A 17,340-nucleotide genomic window follows, 5' to 3' on the forward strand; every position below is an offset into this window, starting at 1 on the left:
TCAGCATTAAGCAGTCATGAGGGGTTTCATCTGGATCCAAATATAGTCCTTGATTTGAGATCAGATGCCCCAAGTATTAAACCAGAGTTTGAGGAAACTGTAATTTTCTTTGGAAAGTTGATGTCCCTTTAAAACCAAAAGTTTTAAGAGGTGGATGCTATCTATCTTCCTGGGAAGAGGCTGGAGAAGGGGGGTGGGCAGGGAAGCAAATCATCTGTGTACTGTTAACTCGTAGAGCCTGCAGAAAACCATCTATCACCTAAGTCAGCTTTTAAGGTTTGTGAAAATAAGGGCTCTCTGTGAAACCCTGGGACATACTATCCAGGTGTATTTCCCTTCCTCCCAAATGAAAGCAAAACGATATTGACTATCCTGATCAACTGGAATACTAAAAAAAAGGCACCGCATAGGTCAACTACAGTGAAACATTTACTTTCAATGCAAATGGATATCCACAGGGTATGGGGGTTGGGAACAATAGGGTGCCGAGAGATAACAATGCGACTACTCAGAGGTGCTAGACTAAAACCTCCATGTTTGGCCACTGAGTTTTCTCCTAGTTAACACAGGGACTAGTGAAGGAGATAATGAGGCCCTAACACTCGGAATCTTCAATTACAGGCTTGATGCCTTGAAGGGCTTTTTGACTAGCAGGGTATTAATTATGGGAAGAGGTTTTGAGGGATCTATTTGAATCTTGATGATAAGTGCACTGGGGATCTGCCAACGTCAGGTGAGGATTTTGCCCATAAAGAGGATGGTACCTGATCCAATAAAAATTAATAAAAGATGTTAAAGTGTTATTTAATTCTCCCGGTTGGCTATTTTGATTACTACTGTCAAAAGCTGGAATTATTTCCCCCTTTTGGGAGAAAGAAATTGAGGCATGATAGTTTTCTAAGAAATCTCAGCCCAATAAATGAATAGGGTCAGAGGAATAAGGAGAAAAGAGCGTGTCTCTCTGAAAGGACCTAGACAAATGGCAGTAGGTTCAGAGACAGGAACCCGTGGAGGTTGATTAAGAGGCCCCCACCATCCGAACTGTTTTGGTACTTGGAGCAGAGGCTGCTATACAGCAACGGGGTTCGGCACCGAGAGTGTAGCTCTGCTGTCAATATGGACAGAGAGGGATTGATTCCGAATCGGAAGAGCGGTTTCTCCGAGCAGAATAAGAGGAGTGATTAGAAAGAGCACCCGTAGTTCCTCGGAGCCTCGTTACTGGGAAATAGGACGACACTGTGGAAACACTGACTAGAGGGCTGAAGGTGCCGGGAGCACTTAAATTTGTTAACAATCTGGTTTTTTTTTTTTCAATACCCCGATCTTTGCATTCACAGCAGAAACAAAGAGATTTTGGTTTTGTTTAGGGGCCTTCATTTGCTGGGGCTGAAAACTGAGAATTTTAGCGGGTTGTTTTGGTTTTGTTTTTTTTTTTTTTAGAGAGGGTAGGGGCAGAGGGAGAGAGGATCTTAAGCAGGTTCCAAGCCCAGCATGGAGCTGGACATGGGGCTCGATCTCACAACCCCGAGATCGTGACCTGAGCCGAAATCAAGAGTCAATTCTTAACCAACTGAGCCACCCAGGTCCCTAGCTGTCTCTCTTTTAGGTGACTCATCTAGGATGCAAGGGAGCTGGTTTGCCAAATTAACTAAATCTGGAGTGGCAGTCTCCCATTCCAACCTGGTCCTAGCTAAAAGAGGAACATTCCAGTTCAACCTGTTAATAAACAGAGTTTAATGCTACCTGGGTGGACTCAACGTCTAAAGGTCAGAAGATTCTTAAAAGACAATTGTTTGCCTCAGTGAATTTAGAAACAGTATTTTGCAGAAGCAACTCAGAATCCTCGAAACATCTGGAAGCCTCAAGGTACCATTTGAAATAGGCATCCCATTTGGGTTTTGGGTTGTTTGTTCTGGAGCCATGGCTTTCTAATTTAATCTTGAGTAAAACAAGTTTGGGGAGATCAAAATTCCCCTTAATGGCCATTGAAGCTCTAAATTACTTTTGGTTAAATCAGTCCACTTGGTTATAAATATGCACATTGAAGAGCCAGTTTTTAAACATATAACTGGCCAGAGTCCCAGCTGGCGGCGGGGGGGTGGGGGGGGGGGCACTCTCAAAGTATTTTGATGACTGGAATCCCGTTTCTTAGAGGTTTTTCTATACAGCAAAGAGAAAAGTTCCTAAACGGGGGAGTTGCAGCAGGAACAGCCTGGTTCCAGAAGGAATCAGACCAAAGGCCAACCCAGTTCCTATAGGAACAATCTGGTTCCAAACAGAAGTGGGACCAAAGGCCAGCAGTTGCGACAGGAATGGTCCGGTTCCGAAAAGGAGTCAGACTGAAGGCCAAACGAGTATCCTCAGAGAAAGAAAACCCAAGGCCTTAAAACACGTCCCAAATAAGGTCTGGAGGGCGAGCCGCCCAAAATCCAGGAGAAAACTTACCCTCAGACGCCAGGCTGGGAGAGAAAGCGGTGAGCCCAAAGGGCTCTGCGGGTACCCGCACCCGTTTGCTCACCAGCAACTCCGGGGTTGTTGGGGTTCTTCTCCGGACCCCACTCTGATTACTGAGTAATATGAACCTTAGAAAATAAAATCGCCAGTTATTTTACCCGCAAAAGTGAGTTTTTAGGGGGAGTGGCAGAGAACTGAGAGCCAAGAAAAACAAGCTACAGCAAAACCATAGGGAAGTGCCCCGAACAAATGAAAGAAAGGTTCTTTTATAGAGGAAAGGGGACATTGGGAAGGCTGCTATAAACAAAAAGCCCATTGGAGTAAACTGGGAGTTCGAAGTGTAGTGGCTATTCATTGGCTGAGTTGTGACTGTCTCTCACTGGCTGGGCCGTTGCCAGGGAGAAGGGACAGCCCTTCCTCCACCTGCTGGGAGAGTAAAGCAATAACCACCAGCAAGATAAGTTTCTTCCTTCGGGTTTGCGAGTGGTAGGGCATGAGAGCTCCCCTGCAAGCCTCCCAACTCCATTCTAACTGCGATTTCCTTTTATTAATTTTCACAGGAGTCATGTGTAAACTTCTGGAGTAAGCTGTGAGGAATCAGTTACGTTATTTCAGGCTATCTCTGCAAACGTCTCCCTGTCTTTCCCATATCGTGCTGGACATGGCACAGTGCTGAATGTGATGCTACTTTCAGAGCCCACAGGTTTGCCAGCATCTGGCTGAGAAATTAGGATACGAAGCCTATGGCTCTGATTCTTCCCTGTCGCTCAGGATGTTTCTACAACCATCTTTGTCGCAGGGCTGGGACTAGATGAGCCTAGCAAGCCCTTAGGGTGCAGAATTTAAGCCGGTTCACCCTCTCAGCATTTCCCGCCAGAAAAGGAGCACCTCCTTAAATTTTGCAACTCAGACACCTCTTGTCCCTCCCAAGTCCCTGCCCTGCTTGGTGGTTTGGTTTCTGCCTGGGCCACTAGGTGGGTGAGGGGAGAGAGAAATGGACTTTTGCTATAGATATTTTCATATAGCTTGGTTTTTAAAGAATCTCTAATTCCTCCCATCCTAGAAATCTCCCCACTAATTCCCTAGGCAGGTGTGTCTTCATTTACTGTCATACACTAAGTTTTTCCCCCCTCTGTGGCTTACTGTAAAACTCAATCTGCACCTCTCCAAGTTTTGCTATCATGAAAGGAGTCTTTGGGGAATTTAGAAATTCTTTTTCCTCCTGGCAAAGCGTGACTCTCAAAACCATTGCCTCACTAGGAACGGGAAAGGCCACTTTGATAGATAAAAGCTGAGACTTGTTCTATCCCTTGGCAGTCTTACTACAACCAGCCCAAATCTCCTGAGGCAAAAAGATGCCTCAGGAAGAACGTCACAGACAAAGAAATGCAAAAGGGAAAATCACATTAGTATATTTAAAACTATTATCCCTGTTATTTACAGTTAAGGTTTTATTTAAATTCACACACAGCTTTCATTTCTATATATTCCTGCTCCATGCCATTGTCTCTGATTACTGAAAATTGCTTTTCTTAGATCAATGTGCTTTGTAAACTAGAGGAGTCACCCACAGCAAACCAACTCAGTATGATAATTTTTGAGATAAGGTTTAATTTTGCTACGATGAAAACATTATTTGGGTTGCAGATATAAATAGTTTCAAAAAGATAAATTTTATATCGATCTCATTAAATAAAATTATAATCATTAGCATTTAAATCACTTTTAAAGGCACGCTTGCTTTTTGGTGTTCTAAGGTAAGAGATTTTAAAAATGAATTAGGCTTTAAGAATTTAAGACTCTGTGGTTGTATAATATACAGAGAGTGAAGAAGCAAAACCTGCAAAGTCTTCTGTAATCATTTTTTGAATAAGGAAAGTACAAAACAAAAGGGATAAAGTTAAAAGAAACGATCTAAACACCTAAACATGAACTTATCTAAAAGTGATTGAATTTTACTGGCTGTTTAAATAGATGAAGGTAGCTCATATTGTGCATTTATATAGCTGAACAGTGGTAGGAAATGCTGGTCTCAAAAGAAAAATGACAGAAAGATTCCTACCTTGCATAATCAGTTTCTGACAAAGAAAAAGGGCTTACACCTCAGATTGCTTTCCTCTCTATTGCCTTCTCAATGTTGGCTATTCTGTCATTTGAAGGGAATTAGATAAAAAGATCATAAAAATCTTTATGATCTGGTTCTAATATTCTATAACCCCATGATTTATTCCATATCTCAAATATGCGTTCTCTATAAAAGCTGTTTCTAGAAAAGCCATCAGCTCTAAGTGATGTTAATGTTCATACTTCCTCATTCACGCATTGGTTTTATATTTTCATTCTGCTGTTTGTATATACTTTCCACAGAATTATTGTTTATCAAAAATATTTTGCATGGGGGCACCTGGGTGGCTCAGTTGGTTAAGCGACTGCCTTCAGCTCAGGTCATGATCCCAGGGTCCTGGGATCGAGTCCCGCATCGGGCTCCCTGCTCGGCGGGGAGCCTGCTTCTCCCTCTCCCACTCCCCCTGCTTGTGTTCCCTCTCTCGCTGTCTCTCTCTCTGTCAGATAAATAAATAAGATCTTAAAAAAAATATTTTGCATGACCTTGTGCCTAGTGGGACCTTATTAGATGTTTGGGAGAGAGAATGAATTTAAAGACAAAAAGACCTGGTCTCCAACCTCAAGGTATTTTTAAATGACCATTTTTATGTTAACTATGCTCAAAAACAGAAAGGAACAGTTACAGGAAGCAAGGGATGTTTGGTCGGAAGACCAGTGTTCAAGTCTAGATTTTACTTCTGTGTGATTATGGACAAGCAATAATGCCTCTCTGAACCTCAGCTCCTTTGTTTCTAGAATGAAAGTCGTATTACAGACCCTAGCCTGCTTCCCATGTGAAGATCAAACGAGATCACTGCCAAGCTTCAGTTAAGAATGAGCCCAGGGTCTGCAAGCCCAGCAGATGACTTGTTCTGGCAATTTAAAGGTAGAACCCTGAGTACTGCCTGTCAAATTTGGTAGAAGCTTGCGGAAGATGGAACAGGTGTGTGTGTGTGTGTGTGTGTGTGTGTGTGTGTGTGTGTGTGTGAGCGTGCGTGTCAGAGGGTGGGGGAGGGGGGTTTGTGGTGGTTGTGGTGGTTGAAGAGGGATCAGCTGTGGTAGACAAGGAGTTATCTTAAATGAAATTCAGGAGCTAGACCTCCGGCAAGAAGGGTGAGCACATGTTCAGTATTGGGAAGGAGTCAGAGAGAATAAGTGGATGGGTGGGGTGGAGGCTGCTGTGGGGAACAGAGGCAGATTCAGAAGTGGAAGGGGTCTGTGAGGGGCCAGATCAAAAAGCCAAGGCTAAACCCAGATATGAAACGGTTGGTTCTCTAAATAAGGACTGGCTGGACAGAAGCAGGAAGTGGAGACAGAGAGGTGTCATGGGCCACGTGTGCCTGTGTTGGCCTATTGTGCAGGCAGAAAGGTCTGATTTCCTTGTCTCCAGCTAAGGGTACTGAGGGTAGTAGGCAAGGATTGGGTCTTCATCGGGTGCAGCAGCAGGGAAAGACAAAATGGCTAAATTGCATTATTAGCACATCAGATTCCAGGGTCAAGGGAAGATAAAGAAAACTTCTCCTCAACATTGTTGCTAAGGCTAACCCTGCATTGGGATTTAGTCTGTTAATTTATAAGGTTTATTATCCCAGTATAACCACATTGAAATGGCCACTCTTAAAGTTTGTAATGATTTCTTATCTGCTCATTAGGAATAATCTTTACCGCATATATAACTTTTAAGACCATTGTGGAGATGGTTAGTTGTTTTATATTGCTGGTATAAAAGTCTTATTCCATATAGCTTGAGACTGCTTGAGTGGTGTCTGTTAGCCTGCCCCTAAAATAGGACAAACCCACTCATGTGCTGGCCCCCAACCCCTGAGACTTTTGCCTCATGGGTAGGGGTGGCACTAAATAGAGGACAAATAGAATTCATTCGAGGAAAAACAGAAAAAAACAAAAAACTGCGAAGAGATACCTACATCCGAGAGTAGCTAGGTAAGGGAGCCACGAGGAGACAGATTTACAACAAAATTTGGGACTGGTCCTGATTCATTCTGATGATCTTGTGAGCTCAGGCTTGCCTTTATAGGTCTGGCTGATCTCATCCCACATTTCCAAAAGGCCAGATATGAGCCCTAACTTAAAAAGATTCATAAATCCTGGGCGCCTGGGTGGCTCAGTCGTTAAGCGTCTGCCTTCGGCTCGGGTCATGATCCCAGAGTCCTGGGATCGAGCCCCAGAGCCCCACATCGGGCTCCCTTCTCTGCGGGAAGCCTGCTTCTCCCTCTCCCACTCCCCCTGCTTGTGTTCCCTCTCTCGCTGTGTCTCTCTGTCAAATAAATAAATAAAATGTTAAAAAAAAAAGATTCATAAATCCTTTCTCTATAAAACAATAATCAGTTAAAAAAGAAGACAGAGTTATAAATCCATTCACAATAGTAACAGAACTAAAGATATCTAGAAATAAAGAAGAAAGATACAGATTCTTTAAGAAGGAATTCATAAAACCTTTTTGTAGGACATTTAAAAATGAAACAAATGGAGAAATAGACCATGTTCTTAGGTGAAATCCTTAATAGCCCCCAAATTTAAATTTTCCCAGATTGATCTATAAGTGAAAGGTAATTCCAATTAGAATCAGAAGGAGAGTTTTTTTATTGAATAAAATACTCTTAAAGTCCATACAGAGAAATAAATAAGAATAGCCAAGAAAGTAATTGAAAAGAGGAATAGTGAGAAGGATTTGCATTACCAGGCAATAAAATACATCACAAGACATTGTATTAGTACAGGAACAAACAGAACAATGGAAAACAATCAAGATCCCAGATTTGGGTTTCAACATATATAGGAACTAAATGTTTGACAAAGTTGAAATTTCAATTCAATGGGGAAAAGATCACTTATTTAATAAATGGCTGGCACACCTAGTTAAACTATCTGGAGGAAAATAAAGTTGGAACCCTATCACATACCACTTATAAAAGTAATTCCCAGAGGATTAAAAAATTAAGTGTAAAGAAAAAAGCCATAAAGACAACTTATAAAATGGAGATGATTATTTGGACAACCTCAGTGTTAGGAAGAGCTGTTCTGCCAAGACAGGATTATAGAAAATGTGTTTGTATGGCAAAAGATATCACAACAATGCCAACAGACTGAAATTATATTTGTTAATGTGACGAACTCACCTTGTATTACTGGGATGAACCCTGCACCAAGTCATGATATATCATCCTTATTTTTTTTTTTTTAAAGATTTTATTTATCTATTTGACAGAGAGAGACACAGCGAGAGAGGGAACACAAGCAGGGGGAGCGGGAGAGGGAAAAGCAGGCTTCCTGCCGAGCAGGGAGCCCGATGCGGGGCTAGATCCCAGAACCCCGGGATCATGACCGAGCTGAAGGCAGACGGCCAACGACTGAGCCACCCAGGTGCCTCACTTCAGTTCTTACGTATAAAATAATTTCAGATTGTCTTGCAATTGTGATGCCATTGGTATAAAGATTTGTTCATATTAAACAGAGACTAAGGTGTGCATGAGTGAAGGTTTGGGAGCTTTGTTCCAAGAAATTCTGGCTGAGTAAGGCTCAAAGCAAATCATTCACTCACATGCATTAATTTTGCCTCATACGTAAAATGAAGAAAATAAACTGACGTATGTTTATGAGAACTATGACCAGAACAGGACCAAATCATGTATTAATGAGTATAATAATCATGAGGATAGCTACATATATTGATGGTTGAACTGCTAGTCCCTATTCTGAACACATAATGTGAGTTAACTCACTTGCTTCTCTAGTGAAGCTGTGATGGGTATAATATTAATATCTCCATTTTACAGATGGGGAGACGGAAATACAGATAGGTAACTTACCCAGGATTAACATGGCCAGCACGCTGTAAACCTAAGATTTCAACTCAGGCCAACTCAAGCGACTGAAAACTGCCTTTACACACAAAATTGCTTTGTAGATGCTGAATTTAGAAATGTGCTTCAGGGGCACCTGGGTGGCTCAGTTGGTTAAGCATCTGCCTTCGGCTCAGGACAGGATCCCAGCGTCCTGGGATCGAGTCCCACATCAAGATCCCTGCTCAGTGGGGAGCCTGCTTCTCCCTCTTCCTCATGCTCTTTCTTGCTATCTCTGTCTCTCTCCCTCAAATAAATAAATAAAATCTTGAAAAGAAATGGGCTTCAGAATTCTAGAAGGTGGTATTTACTAAACAAACAGAATACTGGCTGGTCTTTACACTAATCTAAAATTCCAGCCTGTGTTCCAGAGGATGTGTTCTCCCCTCCAATTTAATCTGATTACACCTGGAGCTGTTCGGATATCCATCCATCACCATCACATTTGCCAGGGCAGCGGTCATATTAAAGAAATTGAATCTATCACCCTCAAGGCACATAAAGACACAGCTAATAGACTCCTCTCCCCTGACTGTGCTTTGGCTCCAGTTGTTGCCTTATCTCTCCCCTTCCATTCACAGCCAGCTTGGCCTGCCTTTCAGACGCTATCTTCCTGGGCTTTCTCCTTCCCTTGACATTGTTAACCACTTCCTGCTCTTTAAACCCTCTGTGGCCCACTGATGGCGTCTGCCTCTATCCTATCTCTTTCCCGCTCTTTGGGTCTTCTTTTTCATTTCAGGCTTCATGCTTACCGTAACCTCGAGTGACCTGTATGTCTGCCTCTTCTTCACACTTTGAGCTTTCTGAACCCAGGGATCTTTGCACTGCTGCCCCCCCCCACCCCCCCCCCAACCTGGCATGATGCCAGAACAGGAGGAGCTACTCCTGAAATGGTGTCAGCGTTACTTGAATCCCATTAAGAATATTGGCAGGTAATCCTGTCCCGACTCCTTAGGGATGGTAAAGAATCCTATTCCAGGAAAATCATGGATATTACTATCAAGGGAAGTTTTTCTCCACATTTGGGAGACTGCGCCCATTTAAAAGACCCAGAGGAAGAGTGCTGTGGAGATCAAGTGATTAAATTTATTTAACAAATGGAGATAGGATACTATATTGAGCAAGAGAGGGAAGGGTCCTCACAGTCTCATCTCTGCTCTTTCTGAACTAAGGTTCTGTCTCCCCCAGAGAGCAAATGTGTTCAAAAATTCCTTTGAGCATCAGCAATATTCTGATAGGGGGCGCCTGGGCGGCTCAGTCGTTAAGCGTCTGCCTTCGGCTCAGGTCATGACCCCAGGGTCCTGGGATGGAGTCCCTGGGATGGATGCTTCTCCCTCTCCCGCTCCCCCTGCTTGTGTTCCCTCTCTCGCTGTGTCTCTCTCTGTCAAATAAATAAATAAATAAATCTTAAAAAAAAGAAAAGAAATATTCTGATAGGAAAACTGTTAGCTCTTCTTCCCAAAACATACTGTGGTGAAGATCTTTGGTGATTAGACATATAACATTTTTTACTTTGGTGATTTTTTTTTAAAGATTTTATGTATTTATTTGTCAGAGGGACAGAGAGAGAGCACAAGCAGGGGGAGCAGCAGGCTCCCTGCCAAGCAAGGAGCCCGATGCGGGGCTCCATCCCAGGACCCTGGGATCATGACCTGAGCTGAAGGCAGACGCTTAACCGACTGAGCCCCCCAGGCGCCCCTTGACTTTGCTGATTTGACAGATGATTGATTTCATCTTCAAGATGTTTGTGATCTCATAAAGTACAACCCTGAATTGTCCCCGTGTGCCCAGTGGCAGGAGTGCAGGCAGGGCTGTGTAAGCTCAGCTCCCTGAGGTATATCCGCCTCCAAGAGGGCTTATCCTGCTGGTTGGACCTGCGCTTTGTGTGTATATGGGAAAATATACACAATAGTGCTGTTTGGATATTGCTGAAGGTCTGGTGGATACAATCCTCACCATGTCAGAGTGTATTTTAAAAGACGATAATATTTTTTTTAAAGATGTTATTTAGAGAGGGAGAGCGCACGAGTGGTGGAGGAGCAGAGGGAGACAGAGAGGGAGCATCTCAAGCAGACTGTATACTAAGCACGGAGCCCCACACAGGGCTTGATCTCACGACCCTGAGATCACCACCTGAGGGGAAATCAGGAGTTGGACACTCAACAGACGGAACCACCCAGGTGCCCCAAGATGATAGTATTAGCGGGTGGTGAACTGAAGAGAAAAATCTTTAAAATGATAACTAAACTACAACGATGTATAATCTAAAGTATATTAAATATCATTTCAAAAACAATATGAATATAATAGTTGAGTCGCAGTTACTATCAAAGAGAGCTTTTGGATAAGGAACTCATCCCTTTAAGCTCTTGTTTCCTCATCGGTAAAGCAACAGTTCTAACTTCTCAGCATTACAGTGGCGAATAAATTAGATTTTGTTTGGGGTGTGTGTGTGTGTGTGTGCGCGCGTGCGTGCGTGCCCATGTGTACACGCAGACACACACTTCACTCAGTGGCTGGCACACTATTATAGCTGAAATTCAATAAATTATTTATTAAGATACATAATTCACAAGGTCTGATACATCCGCTTTGGTGCTAAAATATTTTTGCTGCTAATTCATAAGAATTGACATGTTAACCTCTGTCCTTGTGTAACAGGTATCACCTCATCCTGATAGAAGCTATAACGGGATGAAGATTGTCCCTCTTAAAATAAACTTATTGGTTTCTTAAACAAATATGTTTTAGTTGATTAGGTTTTATTATGGTTTTAAAAAAAATCTAAGTGGTAAACAATGCGAAATTAATTTCTTGAATTGGCTTGAAATGTATTCTTTGTAGGGGTTTTAAGGTTCGCATTATATTTAACATATTTTATATATTTATATATGGTATTTTTGCCTTATTTTTGTATATGGTGAAGTATTTTTATATATGGTATCTCATTTAATCTTGTTCATGAGGAGGAAGGGTAGATATTATTGATATGGTTTTTAGGCTTAAGGCAAATGAGCCTCAGAGGGATTAAGTGACTGTCCAGTCACATAGTAAATGGTGGTCAGGACCTGGCACTTACCGCGAGCTGGATTTTCTGACCCAAGTCACGGGCTCATTCCTCCTCACTCTGCCTCTATCGATTGTGGTCATCAGTCCCTTGGGTTTGAAACTTAGAAACGTAAGTGTATTTAGGTGCATGCCCCTAGGCTTTTAATTAGCTCTCTTAGTTCTTAAAAAACAGAACTTTTAACATAGAGTAAACGCTTTTTCTTTATCCAATAACCAAAGACAGATTTCTAACTGTGGCTGTGGCTATACTTGTATTTCTGTGAAAGTTGATTCCAAAGATCTGGATCACAGAGCATTGTAGGTAGAATGTGTAAATAGCTTCTGAAATAATATTTTCTAAAAGATCACATTACAGTTACTTTTATTTTGCTGCTCTTATTACAGTCTAAATCTTAAATCCTATAAATCTACGGATGGCATATATTCTCTATTAAAAACACTGACAAAGAAACAAAAGCTTTCAGAGCCTTTACAAAGTGCCACGAGATGTTTCTGAGGCAGCACACAGCTTTGGCTATGTACACAGGAGGAGGGTTAACTCTTAACTTAGCAACAGGAGCATTTGGAAAGGCGGGAGCTCTGAGAGACCGCAAAAACCAATCGATTATTTCCGTGGCTACCGCCTCTGAGTAGTGGGCTTTTCTGAGAGACTCTGTTTTTCTCTCCACTCAAAACCCAGCCCAGGAAGATGCATCTTCTCTCCCGGTGTAGTGAGAGAGGTGAGCACATAGAGAACGGACTGTGGGATTGTGGGAGAGCATGGGGCTGCAGGAGAAGTTTATGATCAGTGAGACGCCACCAACGGCCACGTGAGGAGTTGGGTCAGTGTGTGGACACCAAGCAGTGTGGACCAATGTGACTGTGTTCGCTACCTAGGGCTGCTGAAACAATGTATCACAAACTAGGCGGCTTAAAACAACAGAAATGTATTCCCTTCCAGTTCTGGGAGCTACAAATCCAAAATCAGGGTGCTGGCAGGACTACATTCTCTCTGAAGACTGTAAGGGAGGATCCTTCCTTGCCTTCTTCCTAGCTTCCAGTGGCCCCTAGCAAAGCTTGACATTCCTTTGACTTATAGATGCATCACTCCAGTCTCCGCCTCCATGTGAAGGGGCCTCTCCCCTGTATGTCTGTGTCCAGGTTTTTCCCTGGGTAAATGGTGCTATTGAGAATGTGGTCCCATTCTTCACATAAACTTGGAAGACAACACTGAACGAACAGACATCAGTGAATGGTGATTTATCACTGATGGGCTTAAATGGAAGACGGGCAGTCTAGGGACAAGGAGCGACCATCCTCGAGGGCTTTCCACATGTGTCCATGTGCGGAGACACGGTAGGAGCGCATCTCAGAAGTTCCGGCCCCACCTTTCTTCCCTTCCCTCACTTTTTCTTAGCCACTACCATCTTTATCGCCGTGCTTTTCTTTGTTCTCATTCTCTTCTGAAATCACATACGACATCCAAAATAGAAGCTAGGCATGCTCGAGATTGGGATGATGGCTAGGGTGCAAGACATGTTCCTGCTCTTGTGCAAGTTGAGGACTTACTGAGGAGTGAAATTGCCAAATTTTTCATCTTCCTCTTTTTTCCATCTCATCTTTCACAATCTTCTTTATTTCTGATAGTCCTACCATCAAGACACTCTTTCCTTCGCATTGTGAAATGATCCTAAAGATTGTTTAAGATAACGATTTTCTCTGTCAAATGAAGCAGTCTGAAGATGACCCTTTGAGCAAAGTTCCAAGAACACTGAATTTAGAAGATCTGATTGTAAAAATGAAATAAAAGAATCGTTTAATTTTAAAATAATATTATATAAATCATCAAATAGATTACTGTTTTAATAACACATGTTTAATTTCAATAAACTAATCCATTAAACTAATATTTGAAATGATAAGAATAATTTCTTAAAGACTTTATTTATTTATTTGTCAGAGAGAGAGAGAGTGCGCACAAGCGGGGGAGCAGCAGGCAGAAGGAGAAGCAGGCTCCCCGCTGAGCAGGGAGCCTGATGCGGACTCGAACCCAGGATGCCTGGGATCATGACCTGAGCCAAAGGCAGACGCTTAACCGACTGAGCCACCCAGGCGCCCCAAGAATAATTTAATCAATCCAGAAAACTGACTGACAGTATCACCCTAAGTCACAAAAAGAATAAACAAAAAGTTGCTTAGAAATATCACAGTGGTTTGAGGCGACACCTAAAATGATACTAGCGATCAGCTCCAAACTAGTTAGTTATGTAAGTGACCTATTTCTTGGTCCTGAACTCTTGTGGTAAGCTGCTCAATGAACAGAAAACACCTTTGCCATCTCTACACGGATGACCTCCCAGGCACAGTTGATATGTTTTTGGTCTTGCAAATAGTCCCGGATCCCTTGGAAATAATTCTTTATTCCAAGTCTGGTATCTTCCCTCTGCGAGGATGAATGATCCTCCTGCCCGGTTTCCTGCTCCGGCCACACCTCTGTCTTCACTGTCTGCCGACATAGTCCGCTTAGGAGTCCCTCTACACTGCTTTCATTCCACGAAGATTGGGAGACATTGAGGCTGAAAGTGTTGAAGTCCTGCTGTAGCATTTCTCGGAGGGCAGGGACAGCTCTTGCCTTCAGAACCTGATCAACTGTTGAAACCTAGAGGAATATGAAGTCACTTCTGTCCTTCAGACATGTCAGAGGAAATTTGCCTCCTAGATTTTCTAAATGTCGTAAACTCTCCCAGTTGCTCCTCCCTTGAAAGTGACAGTCCAGAGAGAAGGCAGTACTGGAAACAAGTAGCACCAAGGCCCAAGCCGGCAAGGACCAGCGGCTCATGGCGGGCCCCTTCCCAGCGTTACTCCTTCCTCAGAGAGAGCCTGGCGAGGAATCACCTCTGGTTGCACAGATCCCGCATCTCCAAATTTTTGTATCTGAGGGAGTCTCGTTTTTGCACGACCTTTCAGGATCCCCCTACTTTCTTGTGGTCTTTTCTGCTTTTTGTTATTAATGATAATAAGCAAAACTTTTTAATAATAAAATTCTGTAGTGTCTTTGGATGGTGATACACACTGAAATTCAATTTCAGAATTGTGATAGGTACGAGCCATCTCCTATGAAAGACCAACAATCAGTTAAGTGGAAACAAAGCTGGGAATGTTTTTGCCTTGGTTTAAATTTTCTCTGTATGGCTCATGATGGCTCTCCTTCCTTTCCGTATGCTGTTTGTCCTTGTTTCAATCTCTGGATAATATGCTTGTTTAGATATTTGGGGTGGTTTTCAAGGCTTTGTCTTAGCTAATGGTACTTTATCACAAACTTGTATTTCAAAGTCCTTCCAACATGTTTATGTACATTGAAATTTTTGTTAGTTTTTTTTTTTTTCCTTCTGGCAAAACCAGAATTGTGTCTTTGGTCTCCTCTCTCCCCATTTAATTCACTCACCTCCTCTGTACTCGTGGTATTTCTTTTTTCCTCCTTCAGCAGAAAAGCAGAATGATGGAGAGTACCAATGCTGAAGGCAGGCTTCCTAGATTTGGATCAGATTTACCCCCTTCAACCCTAGGCAGCTGATTTAGCTCTCTAGGCCTCAGTTCTTTGCTTATTCATGTAAAGTGCTTAGGACACCGCCTGGTGTACTCTCAGGGTTCAAAGCTTATTAGGATTATCAAGCACCTTCACACCAGCCTTCTCTCGGCTGGCTGCCACAATCCCACATGTGCTGTCAACTATAAAGACTCTAAAGCTGCTAACAGCTTAACTCCTAATTTTATTGAAGATGGACCATGTGTATGATACCGTGTTAAATAACAGGGGTGCAGAAACAACAAAGGAAAGAAGCTAGCACCCCTGCCTTCAAGATGCTCATATCTAGACATTACCAAAAGGGAACAAGGAAGTCTAGTGGTGTGAAAATAGCCATAAAATACAGTATAGTGTGATGAGTTAGAAAAGTCTTCAGAAAATTCTAGAAGGAGTCATGTCTCTGAGAATGGGGAAGGTAGTGAAAAGCCTTGGAGATCCTTAGAGAGTAGTTGGTCCCACAGGAGACGAGTCAGAGAACAGTATCCAGGAAGAGAGAAAAACAAAGGCATCAGCAGAGGCATGGAATGGTCCATGTTGGAAAGTCTTGGAGAGATCCACAGGTGGAAGTGAGAGTGAGCACTGTTCAGTGCCTGGGGATAAGTCTAGCAATGATCGCTTGAAGGCGGACAATGCTTCTGGTGCAAAGGAATGAATTTTTATTGGAAGAATTTCCAGTTTTATAAAACTGGAAAAATATTTTGAAGCATGGAGTAGCCTCCAGGGCCTCTCATATCACAGACGTAAGCGACCACCTAATGGTCGAGGGTGACTTTTACAAGTGCAATTGCTGAGTTATCTGCTTTATATGGATTTAAATTTGTTTTGTCTTGACCATCATTTACTGACCCAAAACAGACCTTCCACACCTGGAGAACCGCTTTGTACTCAACTCGGTCACATTCTTTAGCACTTACTCTCCTCAAGATTTGCTGCTGGCAAAACCTTAGTTTATATTTGTCTAAAAATGTCTCTACTTATTTGTGGAAAACACATCAACAAATATTTGTTGAACTAGTTGAATTGACTTCAATAGATTGAATTAAATAACCAGTTTTTTTTTAACTCATAAGGATCCTTTTAAAGATCAGTCAATTTTGAATTTTCCAAGCAAATAAGTTTAAAAATGCTATTACTATATTGGCCCAATAACTGGCATGTTTCGATGTAATTGGCCTACTTTTTATTAATTTTTTCTTTCTATTTTATTGTAAGCCATAATGCAAGATTTTGATTGCCTTTAAAAACCACTTTATAACCCAAGGGAGAAAATGTAGGTGAAGCACAGAAGGACTATATCAAATATTGGTTAATCCATATTTATTGGTTTTATTTAGCTTTATGGAGATATAATTGATGAAATTATAAGATATTTAAAGTATACACTATGACGATTGGATACATGTATACGTTGTGAAAGGATTATGCGGATTTAAATATTGGTCTCCCTCTGAAATTGTTTTTGAGTGGATTTCCTGGCAGTTTAGAACAGCTTTTGGCCTTTTACCCCATCAGCCAGAACCTCCCATTAGCCTGTATTTGTTTTGCTGTCTCCAACTGCTTTTGCTTTCAACCTTTTCATGCCTCGTTAATTTACTCATACTTTGACATATACCTTTATATTTCTATAGCAATCAAAAATTTTTCATGAGATAGTTAAAAGCCCAAATATGCCTTGAGGTATACAGTCTCAGGGAGGGTAATCAGGCAGCACCTGGACAGTGCTCATCCAGTTCTGCAGATGCAGGAAGGGGGTCAAGGAAGAAGGGTCTGGCTCCATCAGCATACCATCCTGAGAGATCCCATTCTGTTTGACACAACCTCCACAAATCCATACAGAAGAGTAGGAAAGAGGAAGCAGAAATGCATTGAGATAAGAATAAAGGTTCTCAAGAACCAGGTTGCTTGGGTTTGAGTCCCTACTTACTAATAGCATGACTTACTGTGATGGTTAATTCTATGTGTCCATTTGATTGGGCTAAGAGATGCCCAGACAGCTGGTAAAACATTATTTCTGGGCATGTTTGTTAAAGTGTCTTTGGAAGACATTAACATTTGCGTCAGTAAATTGAGTAAAAAAGATCCCTCACCAGTGTGGATGGACATCATCTAGTCCACTGAGGGCCTGATTAGAACAGAAAAGCAGAGCAAGGGCAAATTCTCTCTCTCTCTGCTGGAACTGAGACATCCAGCTTCTCCTGCCTTTGGATGAGGGCTGACGCTCCTGATTCTCAAGTTTTGGGATTCAACACACCATCCGCACCCCTCTACCTTTCCCCACTCCCATTCCCA

General features: G+C 42.2%; 1 long non-coding RNA gene across 1 annotated transcript; it reads left to right on the forward strand.

The window, feature by feature from the left end:
* Nucleotides 1-3,011: 3,011 nt before the first annotated feature.
* LOC141370587 (uncharacterized) lies at nucleotides 3,012-11,158 on the forward strand. The gene is made up of 3 exons (XR_012374752.1): nucleotides 3,012-3,157; nucleotides 5,314-5,443; nucleotides 11,079-11,158. It is a non-coding gene; the product is annotated as an uncharacterized lncRNA (long non-coding RNA).
* Nucleotides 11,159-17,340: the final 6,182 nt, after the last annotated feature.

This window comes from Callorhinus ursinus, unplaced genomic scaffold, assembly GCF_003265705.2.
Source record: "Callorhinus ursinus isolate GAN/ISIS: 27379988/994484 unplaced genomic scaffold, GSC_fseal_2.0 scaffold39, whole genome shotgun sequence".
In the NCBI taxonomy this organism is placed as follows: domain Eukaryota; kingdom Metazoa; phylum Chordata; class Mammalia; order Carnivora; family Otariidae; genus Callorhinus; species Callorhinus ursinus.